Source organism: Centrocercus urophasianus, unplaced genomic scaffold (genome assembly GCF_019232065.1).
Source record: "Centrocercus urophasianus isolate 14NV4802_14NV808 unplaced genomic scaffold, USGS_Curo_1.0 seq_36, whole genome shotgun sequence".
Lineage (NCBI taxonomy): Eukaryota > Metazoa > Chordata > Aves > Galliformes > Phasianidae > Centrocercus > Centrocercus urophasianus.
In genome coordinates this window covers 5,763,709-5,777,308 of record NW_024884933.1, presented here as the reverse complement: position 1 = coordinate 5,777,308, position 13,600 = coordinate 5,763,709, and the positions used below count along the sequence as shown (strand labels likewise).

At 47.3% G+C, this 13,600-nt stretch overlaps 1 protein-coding gene across 2 annotated transcripts in view; it reads right to left on the bottom strand.

Annotated features, from left to right (window-relative positions):
- PRDM16 (PR/SET domain 16) overlaps window positions 1-13,600 on the bottom strand; it is a 229,849-nt gene that overhangs the window by 73,920 nt on the left and 142,329 nt on the right. The gene's annotated exons all lie outside the window — the stretch shown is intronic.

Here is a 13,600-nt window from a genome sequence, read left to right as displayed (position 1 = left end):
AGGGCTCAAAGCATGACATCTGCACCAGCAGCTTTGATTCCAGCACAGCCCCATGTGTCTGCCTGTGCTCCCTGGCCGCCTGCTTGCTGAGCTCTGTGAGCAGGGTGATAAATGGCTGGTTTGTAATGCTGTCATGCCAATTTCGTCCTATGGGAAATGTGTCTCTCTCTCAAAACAGCTTATTACCAACCTGTGGCTGAGGCAATGATCAATCAAACTGATCAGATATGGCAAACATGGTAACTGATATAAAGAAGAGTTCTTACTACACGGTTTGAGGTTAACGTGACAAATGATGGAGTGAGAAGGAATAACTTACAGGGAAAACACAGCCCATTAAATGCTGAACTTAAAGCAGCTTTGGGAAGCAGAGTTAACACCAATTCCTCTGAATGTGCAATCGTATTCCCTCTCTGTCCAAGTAACCCTGAGCACGTTCCTTTGCAAGCAACCTGCACAAGCCACAAGAAATGGGTTTTAAGCATATGGTTTGATTGTAAAAAGAAAATTAAGCATCTGTGCACGTCTTCAGCACTCAGATATGACGATCATCACACTGTCAAGGTTCTCCTACTGAGAGACAACTGTGTCAGAATCCCAATTAAATTCTATAGAAAACTGGGAGCCCCAACCAGATGTGTATCTGCACCTCATCTTTGACTGCAGGCCATGGCATGGCTCAGCTTTAATACAGAGCGTTCAGGTTTAGTAAGTAACAACAGGGAGCACTAAACACCAACGTCTGCCACGCTCCAGATCTAACATCCTTGCATATGCCATGCCTCACATCATGTAAAAAAAGGAGCACAGCTCCCTTGAGGCAACACTGACACCTTCACGTGCATGTAAAGAGCAGCACAAGGACTGCAGGTACCACTGCATCGCTTTCCACTGTTATTATACAATAAATAACCCTCACTTATAGAGATGAGATCTGAAAGTCCTGCAGATGAGCACAGCCTGGTCCCTGCACAGCCCTTGGAAATGCTGCAGCAGCCGTTTCAGCCCCTGGCAAACACCTGATGTTATTCACTTCGCTGAGCATGTGAGAACGAGGACTTATTTGTGAGCAAAATTAATGAGGAAAGAGAGTCTTCAATGAGACAATAATTTATGGTTTCCACCGCGGCCGCCAACTGCAGGGAAACGCATCCGGCTGCTCCTCGACTGGAGAACGGCAGGGAAAAGGTGGGGATTTATTCTCAGAAATACTGACTGCTATTTCAACATCAGGCATTTCATCTTATGAAGCCCTTCCAAAATTGGAGGAAGGTTGCAATAAATGGGCCCTCTGCCCCCTCCTGCTCTTCCATTTAATGCCAGAGAAATACAGTCTTGCTCCACATGCCAGAGATTGGATGATACAAACAACTCACAGTGCATTTAATTCTATCTTTATATATATATATACACTATAAACTGGGAGACATCCGGATCTGCTCAGGACTGTGTGTTCAGCATCATTCATCCCTGCTTTCCTTATGTATCTTTCATGAAACTCAGATCTGCAGTCTGGCCCTGAACACCAACTCTTTGCTTTTCAGAGATGGAAAACTGCAAACGGAAAAGCCAGAAATGCACCAGACAATAAAATCATGTATAATGGCTACCGAAGTCGGTTCTTCTCCCCCCTCCTTTTTCAACAGATAGGTTTTAGACTCTATAATAATCACGCAGCTAAGATACAAGGTCTCTTGTTGGCAATAACCTACATGACATGACTTAGAAGGCAGGTGTTACTGTAATTAGCTATTGTTTGACTATCAAAAGTCAGAGCTGATTAAAGCCACTAAGTACAAGTGCACTATTTTATTTCAAAGAATATTATGAACTGCATGCTGGGACTCTTTCACTGCGGACCTACCTTCCGGAGTCTGCTAAGAGCCCATGCCAGCAGTAATCAAAACTAAAATCTGCATAAACCTTCGGGGTTTTAATTCAAGCAGAGCCCTTTCATTAGAAATATGTTACTTTATGAAATCTGGTCGCCAGCAAGGGGAGAAAAATGTGACTTCTTAAGAAAAGTGAATGGCATCTCTTTAGTGATTAACCCAAGATTAATGGAGGCTCCTACTGCTAGGCCTAAGTCCATTTTATTGCTAATTCATTTAGGTACTATTTCAGATGTACTTGATGAAAGTCACCTGCTAAGAAGTCATGTTTTGGCAAGCAAGGATAGCCATTATGGTCAAATCCCAAATAGAATTTTTATTAAAGAAGCCTTGAAAAGTGTCTTGTGCGAGTCTTTCAGAGACATACTATTTAATGTACTCAATTAGTTAAAAATTTGGGGCCCGAGTCACTAATCAGACATTCATAAAGCTTTTATTTTTCTGTCTGCTTGCATCTGTAATGTTCCAGGTAGGACGAGCGCCGTGTGGGGACGGCTGAGCTCAGACAAAAGAGGGATGCTGGGGCTCAGGGGCCGCGCTGAGCCCGCTTTGTTCCGCAGCACCGGGAGCCTTGCAGGCTGCATGCAGGCATGGCACGGGCTCTGGGCTCCTGGCACAGGTCACTTTTGTTTCACACTTTTCTGCACTTTGTTCTTTTATGCATCGGTTTCGAAGGGATCTTCTGGGGAGAGACAGAGCAGCAGCGGCTCTGCAGGGAGCACCACCCGCCCGAGGAGCATCCCTGCGCCATCACAGCGTGGGGCTGGTGTGCAGGCAGGGCTGGGCCAGCCTGCTGCTGCTTTCAAGGCAGCTCCTCACCAGCCAGGCACACGCAGTGATGGAGCACAGTCTGAAGAGTGCAGTTACTGCAGGGCTGCTAACCAAGCACAGTTCCTGCTGTGCTGGGTGCAGGTGAGTGCCCATGCGGCGACACAGCCTGAGGAATCCCCCTCTGAAAAACACACGCAGGCACCTGGCACAGCTCCTGCAGCTGCCATGGGTGCAGGGGGTCCCAGCCAGCCCAGCATGGAGAAAGGAAGACGAACACACTGATACCCATCACAGTACAGAGCTGATGGTGTCTTAAAGCAGGGGCAGCCTGCAGTAAGATTTCTTCTGCCTCCCTAAGTGCAGGACGGTTCTAAACAGAAAAAAACGGTTCTTAAAACTTTTTTTTTTTTTTTTTTTTAAATGACTGACAGAGCTTTAAAAATATTTGCTGAAATTACTCATAGAACGTCAGAATCAGGAAAGCAGAATCATAACGTGGTCGGAATCGGGGAGAGCAACAGAGGCGGCCGCCAGCACAAAGCGCCCCGCGGGACTCGGGCAGGAGGCGCCCCGCAGTACCACAGCGCTCAGATCACCACGAAAGGTCAGCACGTGTCTGGAGCAGGATTCAGCCCTGCACGGATCTCACAGAAGCCGGCACGGAGCTGCAGAACACGGCTGAAGGCAACGCGTTACCGCGAGAGCCGCCTTCGTGATAACGAAGTTAACCTCATCTGTTCCTCTTGTGTGCCGGGCACTCACACATGCAAATCTTGTCTTGTTCAACTGTGTTTGTTCACCTCCGTAGTCCTTGGGTGATTCAAATCTGTGTCCTACTATCCTATAATACCCTTGTCTAACAGTTCCTTTTAAATGCATGTGTTAATTATCTTGCCACTGCTGTAATTTCTCCCTGTAGTCCATTAATTAAGAGGTCACAATCTAAGAGCATGTTTACCCAATAAGCTTTCTTTTTTAATTATCCTAATTGCTTGGATACTGACAAAGACTCCATCCCTCCCCTTTCTCTGAGTGGATTAGAAAACGACATTTCAAAGCCCCACACAATGATGGGCTTGTTGAGCACACATATATATGTTTTTACAACGCCGCAATCTTCCAGCGCCAAAGGTCAACAAGGCACAAGGCACCATCCTTGTCTGGCTGCACGAAGATATAAATTGCTCTTCATTAATTCGTTTAGTAGTGTACAATGTGATCTTGGCGGGGAAAAATATAAGCCAAATGCTCCTATTTTCAGCAATAGCAATAGGAGCAGAAAGGTGTGCGCTGCTTGTGCTGCTCGGGAGAATGACCAAGGCTGTTACAGAATGCATCCCTGCCTGCACCTCGTGGATGTCTTTGCATGGCAGTGAGCAGGAAGGAAAGGAAGGAGAAAAAGAAAGAGGAAAAGAGAGAAGGAAGAAGGGAAGGGGGAAAGGGAGAAGAAAGAAGAGGAAGGAAAGAGGAAGGAAGGAAGGAAGGAGGGAGAAGGGAGGGAGGAAAGGAAGAGGAAAGAAAGAGGAAAGAAAGAAAAAGAAGCACAGGCTCTGAGCTTTTACTGTATCCAAAATCAGTTATTATTCCACCCACCAAAGCAGTGCCTTCCCAATTTCTGTCTACTGAAATTACACATTTTGGGGAGCTGCTTGCTCCAAATGCTCTGACCTGGCAAAATTCAGCAGATAACATCTCGGCCACTTGAAAAATACAAAACCTTCCTTTTGTGAAGCTTTTGAGAGGTAAAAAATGTCGCTGTTTGAATTCCAGATAGGATTTTAACACCACAATTAGTAGAGTTTATGTCCAAAAAAATTACTGCTCTGTCAGAATGTGAAACAACATTCAGTATGTCAACCAAAGTCAGTTTTTTGGTTTTAATAAAGCAAACGTCTCACTCAGACCAGTCATCTCAGGAGCTGCATAACAGAAGTATAATTACTTAGAAATTGCTTAGGTACGCGTGATTGATGCATGGTAAATAGATGTTTCCAGCACTTATTGTTTCTCCCTGATGGATTAGGAAGAGTTGTTTAACAGCTCATTTGCCCAGTCCTCCTGGTGTTCCTCGGGTCTGGCTGTGCCAGTCAGCACCAGCAGCTCCGGGTAGTTTAAGTCTCTTTAATAAAGATTAAGATGTCAGAGGTCCTGCATTGCTCAAAATCCCAATTTTATTAACTTCTCATTATCAGCTGAAATATGAAGTGCATTTCTTTTCATCTACAGTAAGGCACTTTCTCAAGGCAAAGGACAGATATTTAATATACACTGGTGGTGGTCGAGGCGGGTTCTGTCCCGGCCTTGCTGGATGCTGGTGAGCCCTTCTGCACACGGTGGGTTTGAGGAAGGCAACAGAGCAGCAGTGCGAGGACTGCAAGGTGCTCATTGCAGGAGATCACAGCAGCATCCAAAGTCCATTCTCCGGCCAGAAGCACAGATAAGTTCTAATGCCATCAACGTGAACTTAGGCAGCAACTGATAACGTTAATTTGCTGAAGGCAGCAACACTGCAAAGTGTCCAAATAGCATCACCTTTCCAAGACTCATTTCCCATCTCGTGCACGGTGACCAGGCTCACGCCAAAGCCGCAGCTCAGTGCTGTGAGCGCCGTGCCATCCCTGCAGGCCTCTGCTATTCCTGCTGCTCCGCACTCACAGACCAAAGCCACAACGTGGTGGAGTTGTTACAGCACAATCACTCAGTTTGCTTCTGAGTTCCGGTGCCTTTCGTTCCCATCAGACTTGACTTTGCTGAGTGCCAAAGGCAGCAGCTCTGCAGGCAGTGCTGCTCCTTTCGCCTTCGCCTCTGATAAAACAGGCCAACGCAGCAGAGAGAGGAATCGCCCCGTCAGTATTTAGGAAGGAGAAACACATGTGCCATAAGCTGTCTGTTTCAAAGGCACGTATGTACAAAAGGCACGATAAGTGGGTGCTGAATAGTTAGGAGTGGCAATTATCAGTTACACGTATCATTATGGTCTCTCAACTTTTCAATAGCGCAGAGTTCCTAATACCGTGTTTACTGGATCAGGTAAAAGGGGACTCCTAATGCTGTGCAAATATGACTTACCAAAGGACTTTGCTTTCTCACCTATTCTTGCTCTTTTCAAATCAACATTATTAATTGGCCGGCTTATCGGTAAGTGCTGTCTGGCAGCTAAAGGATGTTTCCACCCATTGCAGTGATACATAGAAACTCAGCAATGTCAGCCTGAAGGACAAAGAACTTCCATGTTGAAACCAACAACAAAAAAAAGATGTTGATACATTAAGCCTTCCCAACAGCAGCGCCATACATTTCAGCCTTAATTTGCCATCCCCAATTGCACCTGTTGTTCCATATTCTATCATCCCTGTTTTCCCTCCTCGTTACATTAATTTAGAAGCTTGGCTTACAGTTACAAAGGCTCGATAGGATCTTAGGAGGTCACTTGCAGCCCTTCCAACCGACTTCTCCTCTCCCGCCAGCTCTCCTGAGCACCAAATCCACTCAAACACTGAGAGAAAAGTTGACCAGGAAGGAATACCCAAAACAAAGAGCGCAAAAATCACCACACACCGTTAAAGAACAGCAAAAAAAAGTCCAGAGTTGAAGGGAGAGCATTCACTGCCCATACCTGGAGCGAGCCGTGCACTGCCCAGTGCGTTGCCTCAGCAGCTGGGCCCATGAATTGGGATGCTCAGCATTCCCCCCAGACCCCTCTGCCTTTGTCTTAAGGAAATGGTTATTCATTTAGGTAAACACTGAAAGGAAAAATCAGACAAATATTTGCTGTGCTGTGTTAGCACGGCGAGGGGGAGCACGGGGTAAGCCCACAAATGCAGGTGAGCTGCTTTATGTGAGCACAAACCCAGCAGGGGAAGAAGGGCTGCTAACAAAGCAAGCCCTGGCTGTGCAAACACCCGGGAGGGGTATTGGTATTATCTATTTCTGCTTGGAATAAATCACTGTATATGGAGGCATCTGTAATATTTGCCTGTCATTTCCTAGCTGACCTCCAATGCACCCCAGCCCTGTGTGCTGACATCCACGGTCCTGGTTCTGCTGGATCTGGAATGGCCCACTTAGATCAACTAAAGGAAAGCCTTTGCTATTTCATCCTACGAAACCCCAGAAGACAGAAAACACCTTCAAAGCCTCAGCCAGCTCCCCAGCGTTTCTGAACTTTCGGAGGAAAAGAAAATCTCCATTAGGCCCTTTTCTCATTATTTATGCACATAAGCTTCTGACGGTTTCAGGCTAGAAGTAGAACAGAGAAAGCACAACAAGGAAACCTATTTCTTGAGTATTTCTAGTCCAGGAATTAGGAGGAATCAATTTCTTTAAATGTCACGTGTAAGGATTTCATCTATGTTGAACAGAGGTTCAACCAAAGAGGTTTGCAGAGATGCGTCCAAACTCCTGAGCAAGCATCCAGTCCAGTCCCTTCCCTTGCCTGGTACTGTCCAGGTGTTTCTTTTTAGCAGCACACCTCTAATAGCCCTCCTACCTGACAGATATTCTCTTTAATAGCTGCACAGAGTGATGAACAGAATGCTGCAGGCACCTCAGGATCACAGATTGCAATAATAGAACCGCCTGGCTTCCGCAACACGTGCATAAATCCCGATCCCAGATTTCACTCTGGAGAAGAGACCTGTCCCACTCGGTGTAATCTGTGCTCGCAGCACTGATGCATAACCTTGGCATGATGTGAATAACAGCAGCAACACCCGTGCACTTCTGGTGCTGCAGCTGCAGCTTGAACAGCATCCTGCTTCAGTGCAATTCCTGCCCCAACATCCTGAGCAGACCTTGCATAAATGTCTCACGTAATTCCTCCCCCAGTTCCATGTGCAATTCCTGCCCCAATACCACGTGCAATTCCTGCCCCAGCAGTTCACACAAATTCCTGCACAAGCATCTCGTGCAGCTCCAGCACAACCCTAAAGTGCAGAGCAGCAGCAGCACAGCAGAGCTGGGGCTTTCCCCCCGCATCCAGCTCTGAAATCCCAGAGGCCATCATTCCAAAATTTGTGATGTTTTGTCTACTCTGGTGATTTAAGGTTTGTCAGAAAATGTCAGAAAGGCCATGAGGCCAAGGGCTTCCTGATGACTGAGGATTTTCTTTCACATGACCTTCCTGAGGTTGATTTTGGGCTCCAGACAGTGCTGCCTTCAGCTCTGACAGGGGCCGGCTGGCAGCAGATTCATGGAGCTCTCTGGGGCATTCTGGCATTTCGGAGCAGAGCTGTAATGCCTCCTAATCATCCCGAATATTACTGCCCTGCTAATCGCCTTACAGGGGCACATCAATGCCCGCCTTTCATTTGGCATTCGTTTCGTTAGCAAAACAGGAGTGTGTGCTCAATGGTATGCAAACAATTAAACACCTAGCTTGATTTAAATGAATTAAAATGTACGTGAAGCAGTGACGTTTCCTATGGGTATTGCAGGCGTTTTCTAATAGGGAATCACTGAGCTCTACCTATACAGCAGTGCGTTTGGAACTGGACGATGTTTAGGGTCCCTGCTAACCTAAGCCATTCAGTGGCTCTATGTACACAGATAAGCAGTCTGAGAGGTGTTAAACCAGGCAAAAAAACAGCACAGTTTGCTCACTTGGGCGCTGCATTGCTGGGGAGCTTTTTGCACCACCAAATGTGTGTGCAGGGCATTGGGTTCTGTCAGTGCCCAGAACAGGGCGACGGCGCGGCAGTGAGCTGATGACTTAGTTATGCCCTAATGAGGGAGGCTGCACCAAAACCCTGACAATTCCCCACCTTCCTGCTGGCGTTTAGTGCTGCCTTCCTGCAGGAGGAACAAGACACGAAGCCACAAAACACCGCCGGGTGCGTGCTGGAGGTGGGAAAGGCAAGGTGACCTGTGGGAGCTGTGTGTGCTGCAGCTACGGGGACACTTTTGGCTTACAGAGGTGCTCCGTTCAGCAGAGATGCACGCCACCCAGACCAGTGTGCAAACAGCTCACTTGGATGGGGTGTGTGGGGCCGCAGCTCACTTGGATGCTCCAGAGGCCGGCGGAACAAACCTGACCCCCCAGCATCCCCAGCCCCACCTGATTTTTGGGCACAGATCCCAGGCTCCTTTATGGACCCCTCTTTCCTACACACCCCCCTCAGCCCAAACAACCGTACTGCAGAAATTAAACGTGTGACCCTATTCCTGCCAAGCCATTTATCCATCGGTTTCTTGCCGACTTCCCCCTGCCCTCCTCACACCTTTTTTCACTTTACATGCTTCGTTTCAGCAAAATCAAGGATGCAAACTTCTTAGAAGTACTTAGTTTCCATGGAAACCTAAGCTGACCGCAACATTATTGTTCTCAAGAGGGAACTGACTTTACTATATGTTCATTCACTGAATTAATGGACTCCTGGTTCTTTTATTAGCAGCTCGCTGACAATGGAAAGAGAGAAATGTTATAAAAAAGACTCTCAGACACTGTCCACTCTTTTGTTCTGGGCTTACTGGAATGACGCAAACCTATTCAGGGAAAGATTATAAAAATCAACTCAAAGCTGCCTCTGTTTGTGGCGGCTAAACATGCCCTTATTTCATAGAGATGCAACGCACAGAACAGCAGCTCGGGGCTCGTGGGGAGATGGCAGCTGCAGCCACGTTACAGCAGCATGGGATGCTTGCAGGGATCAGCTTCGACCCCGGCAGCCAGGAAAGGCACGCTCCCTGGTTTTGGGCTGAGTGAAGTGCGCAGAGCAAATGCTATTTTCAGAATCCCCAGCGCTGTTTTCAAAATTTCCAGTGCCATTTTCAAAATTCCCAGCACTGTTTTCAAAGCAGTGATTCTTGGTAAGGGTGAGGGCTGTTCCGCATTCACTTCTGCAGCATTTTGGATTCGATTCGTTGATGTTTTAGGTTCCACCCTTCAGCATACAAAACCGAAGGATGCAGAAACAGCGAACTTTAGATTTTTACATCAGCTCCGGTAACGGCCTTAGACCGTCTTTATTCTGCACAGTGGACATAACACAGAGTCAGTGGTAAATAAACACCGTTTCTTGCAAAGAGCTGCAAATGCAGGACCTTTACCAGCTCCAGCAGCAATCTGGAGGCCAACGTCTGCGTGTGATTCTGCGACAGGCTGCGCTGAGCCCCGGGGCGCTTGGCCCGCTGGTAATTGCTGCACAAAAGACAGTGAACAGTTCCCTTGCTCTTCCCTAACTACCTTCCTGACTGCTTATTGAAGTCTGATTTCTGACTCCTCTGGGTCATCATTCATCAGCCCTACGGATCCCGGCGGGACGGCCCAGCAGACCCCTCCATATCCCCGGCTGCCAGAGGCCATTTCTGACGGCTGTGATATAGAAAATGTCTTCACAGCAACCCGGTGGGACGAGTGATGGTTATAATACCCAAATAATCATTTTGCAAATTATCATAATTATCAATCAATCATCCTGTGTGAACAATGTGTTCCTGCAGTATCAGATGGTTCCTGTGACCTGTAGCGCTCTGTGTACAATAATAAACCCGGCGAGATTTATGGACCTCTCCTCCTCGTTTCTGCAGTAACAAAACATGGGTGGCTTTTTTTTAACTCTTGTTTTAGGAATAAAAGCTCCATCCACCCCGTCCAGGTTTACAACTCCATGCTTTCTAGGAGGTCAAGATTTCTAATCTCACATTGTTCCTAACAGTCGTGTTATTTTTAAAGCAAACCTCTGCGATTTGGGAAAAGTAGCGAAGGTGGTGAATAAATTACTTTCACTTTAGAATGTCAGCAGCATTATGTTACCCACTTTGAGTGTTTTGCAATGTAAGTATGAAGTCAGCCAAAGGGAAGAAATGGGTTTTGTCGTCCGTTTGTGCTCCTTGTTTTTGTCACAATGCCCGATTGAATCCCACTCTTTTGAAGCCGATAGCATCTCCCGCTCCCTGCGCCATACATTCTTGTTAATGGATAAATTCAAGCTCTCCAGAATGTCAAAGAATAAATTTAAAGCCTTTTGCCAAATGCCTATCCTATTGGATTTTGATAAGACGGCTATTGAGCTTTAATAATGTCTTCTATCCTTTTTCAGCTGGCCCTTAACATGTCTCTTTATTTGTCCCTAAAGCCTCTTCAGCGATGCCTTTTTATTACAAGTCTCTCAGCTTGCTCTCAAGGGAGACAGGGTCGACAAGAGTGATAGATAGATAACTCTATAGATTATCTCCCACAGATGTTTTCTCTCCAGTAGCCCCTCGGGCTATTCCCTTTAAGTAAACAGAAACTAAATGGAGAGCTGCAGGAGAAGTCCCCACGTCCCCATCACAGCAGCTGGGGGGGGAGGCACGGCGCACCCCAACCCACACCCACAGCTGGGAACAGCAGAATGCAGCCAAAGCTGAGCCTGGTAATGAGGCTGAGTCTTTCCTCTCCCTCCCCAAAGCGAAATCATTACAACAGTGAGGAGAAGGGGAGCAGCCCTGTGCTCCAGTGCCCTGAATGCAGCAGAGGCGCGTAGGAAAATGCAGTCATGGAATGTATGAGCTGCTCTCTAAGCAAAATAAACAGCCTGCAGGAGGATGGCTTGGAAAAGGAGTTTGGGGAGCAGTGACAGTGATGCCTGCAGGTACACGGTGCGTGTGGGTGCTCCCCTCGTTGAGCACACATCAGCCTGCCAGCACTGCTTGCGCTGCCAGGTACTTGCAAACAAAAACCAGGCCGGGAGCTAAGGCAGAGTTTGCAAGTCAACCCAGTATCAGCAAGCCAAGCAGGTAAAAGAAAAGCTGGCCAGGAGCACGCCATGCTTTATTCTATGGCACAGTACATTCCAGGTATGGACAAATGATCCTGCATGGGGGTTCTTACTGCTAGAAGTCTTAATTCCAGCAAGGCAAACAACAACGACCACTGCAGGTCTGTGCTGTTAGCTGTGCCGGCACAAATAGCCCTGACACCAGCTGGAAAACACTGGAAATGGCGAGTTCTGTTTTTCTTCCAGGCCCAAAGGTCTGCTTTACTGTGCAATACAGCATTTTTCTCCCCCTAGCCCTTGCTACGCCCCATTCTCAGCCCACAAATAGCAGTCAGCCCAGTGAGCGCCGGGATCACAGCCCCATCTTGGCTCCAGCTCCGACTCCTGCTCTGCACCCACTGCTCTGTGCATCCCCTTCCCACCACCCACCTCCGAGAGAGCAGGAATAAACTGAGCTCGCACATCAGCTGCTGTGCCTTCATCAGGGATGTGGCAGCTGAATGGTTCAGGGATGCTGGGATGGGAAATCTCCTCCCAGAAGGTTTTGTGCCACCGGAGCATCATGCTGCGTAGCCAGGAGTGCTAACAAACCATCCTGAGACACCTCCACAATGGTACAGAGTGGGTTTTCATTCTTTGTTTTTCATTTTTTTCCCCTACTGCAAAGCTGTCCGGCAGTAGTCTTGTCACAAGCCATAAAGTTTAGACTTGAACTCTTTACCTTACCGCTTTGACCTTTTTTACCCCAGCTGTAAAGCCCTACTGCCCATCCTTCAGTAAATTTATCACCTCATAAACTCCCACTAGAGCTTCTCTACACAGCATTTAGAGACAGCAGTGGAGGGGAAATCCTCTCCCCCAGTCCAATGTCATAATTGTCCACCTTCATACCTGCTGCCCAGGAAAACAGTGAAGGACAAGGTGCTGTTCAAGACCTGTAGGTTTTGCAACGGAAATAACATAATGGAGCTTAAACACAAAAACACACATCCAAGACATACGGATGCCAGTTCAATGCTTCCTTCTACCCCCGTCCCATACAAAGCCTGCTCACTCTGGGGTAATGGAGATTCAGCAAAGAGGGGAAGCACAATTCATCAGTGATATCGTAATTAAGGACTGAGAAAGAACAGCCAAGCAGTCCGGGCATGGAGAATTCCCTCCATGGCTGCGATGAGTGCATGGTGATAATAAGAACCTGCCACCTTGTCACCATGTCTGTCCAGACAAAAGGATCCCACAGAGGCAGAGACAAACACCCAGTGAGTTATGGGGAGGAACAAGGTAAAAAGTTCAGCGGCGTTGCGACAGGGCTGCTGCGAGGTCACTGCGTGGTCACAGGACATTGCATGGCGAGAGCCCCGAAAATAAGAGCTTGTTTTTCTCAAACCAGTGAGAACAGAACGGCCCAGCAATGGCCGTGGGTCCCAGCTTCTGCTCCCAGACTTTGGAGATACTGACAGGCATTACATTCCACTGTGCTGTGCTTCCTTTTAACTTTCAGTATTGAAGATGGAGTAAGAGGGTGAATGGAAAAGGCAGTTGTAGCAGTTTCCCATGTAACACACCTTCCTCTCCAAAAAAAACCCCAATATTTTATGAACACGGCTGCGAATAGCCAACGTAAGACCATCGCATCTGAAAAGAATTCCAGTTAACTCCATGTTTCAGCAACGACACGTCGCCTCGATGGACATCCAGCAGCCATAAGCAAACACAACAAGCGCTGCCCCGCAGACGGCCGTGTAGGGAATCATCCCCACGTTCCTGGGATCAACCCGAAGCCAAATAGAGGGCTGGCTACTGAAACGTGGAGAGCTGAGCTGCCCTGCAGCCACTGCGCAGAGACTGACACAGCTGGGCCGCATTTGGAACACGTTTTTCTCTGGTCACTATTACAGTTTAAGCATCACAACGTGATGAAAAGCACTGGTGATACATCATACTCGCTAAATGTTATCCTTTCATAGATCTAATCCTATTCCCTGGGCCTTTCCGTAAGCCACATTTACGTGGTGAGGTGACCTCTAAACATTTAGCACTTTTAACAAAGGACCAACATTTTCTTTGACTGGAAAAGAGGTAAATGAGGTTTTAAGATTTGGACTCGCAGTTGTTCACATTGCAGCTGAATCAAGAAACACTTCACACTACTATTTTCCTTTTCATAAACGCTGGAATCACAAGAAGACAGAAGAATGTGCCAATAGAACCACAAGATGTAATCCAAAGGAGCAA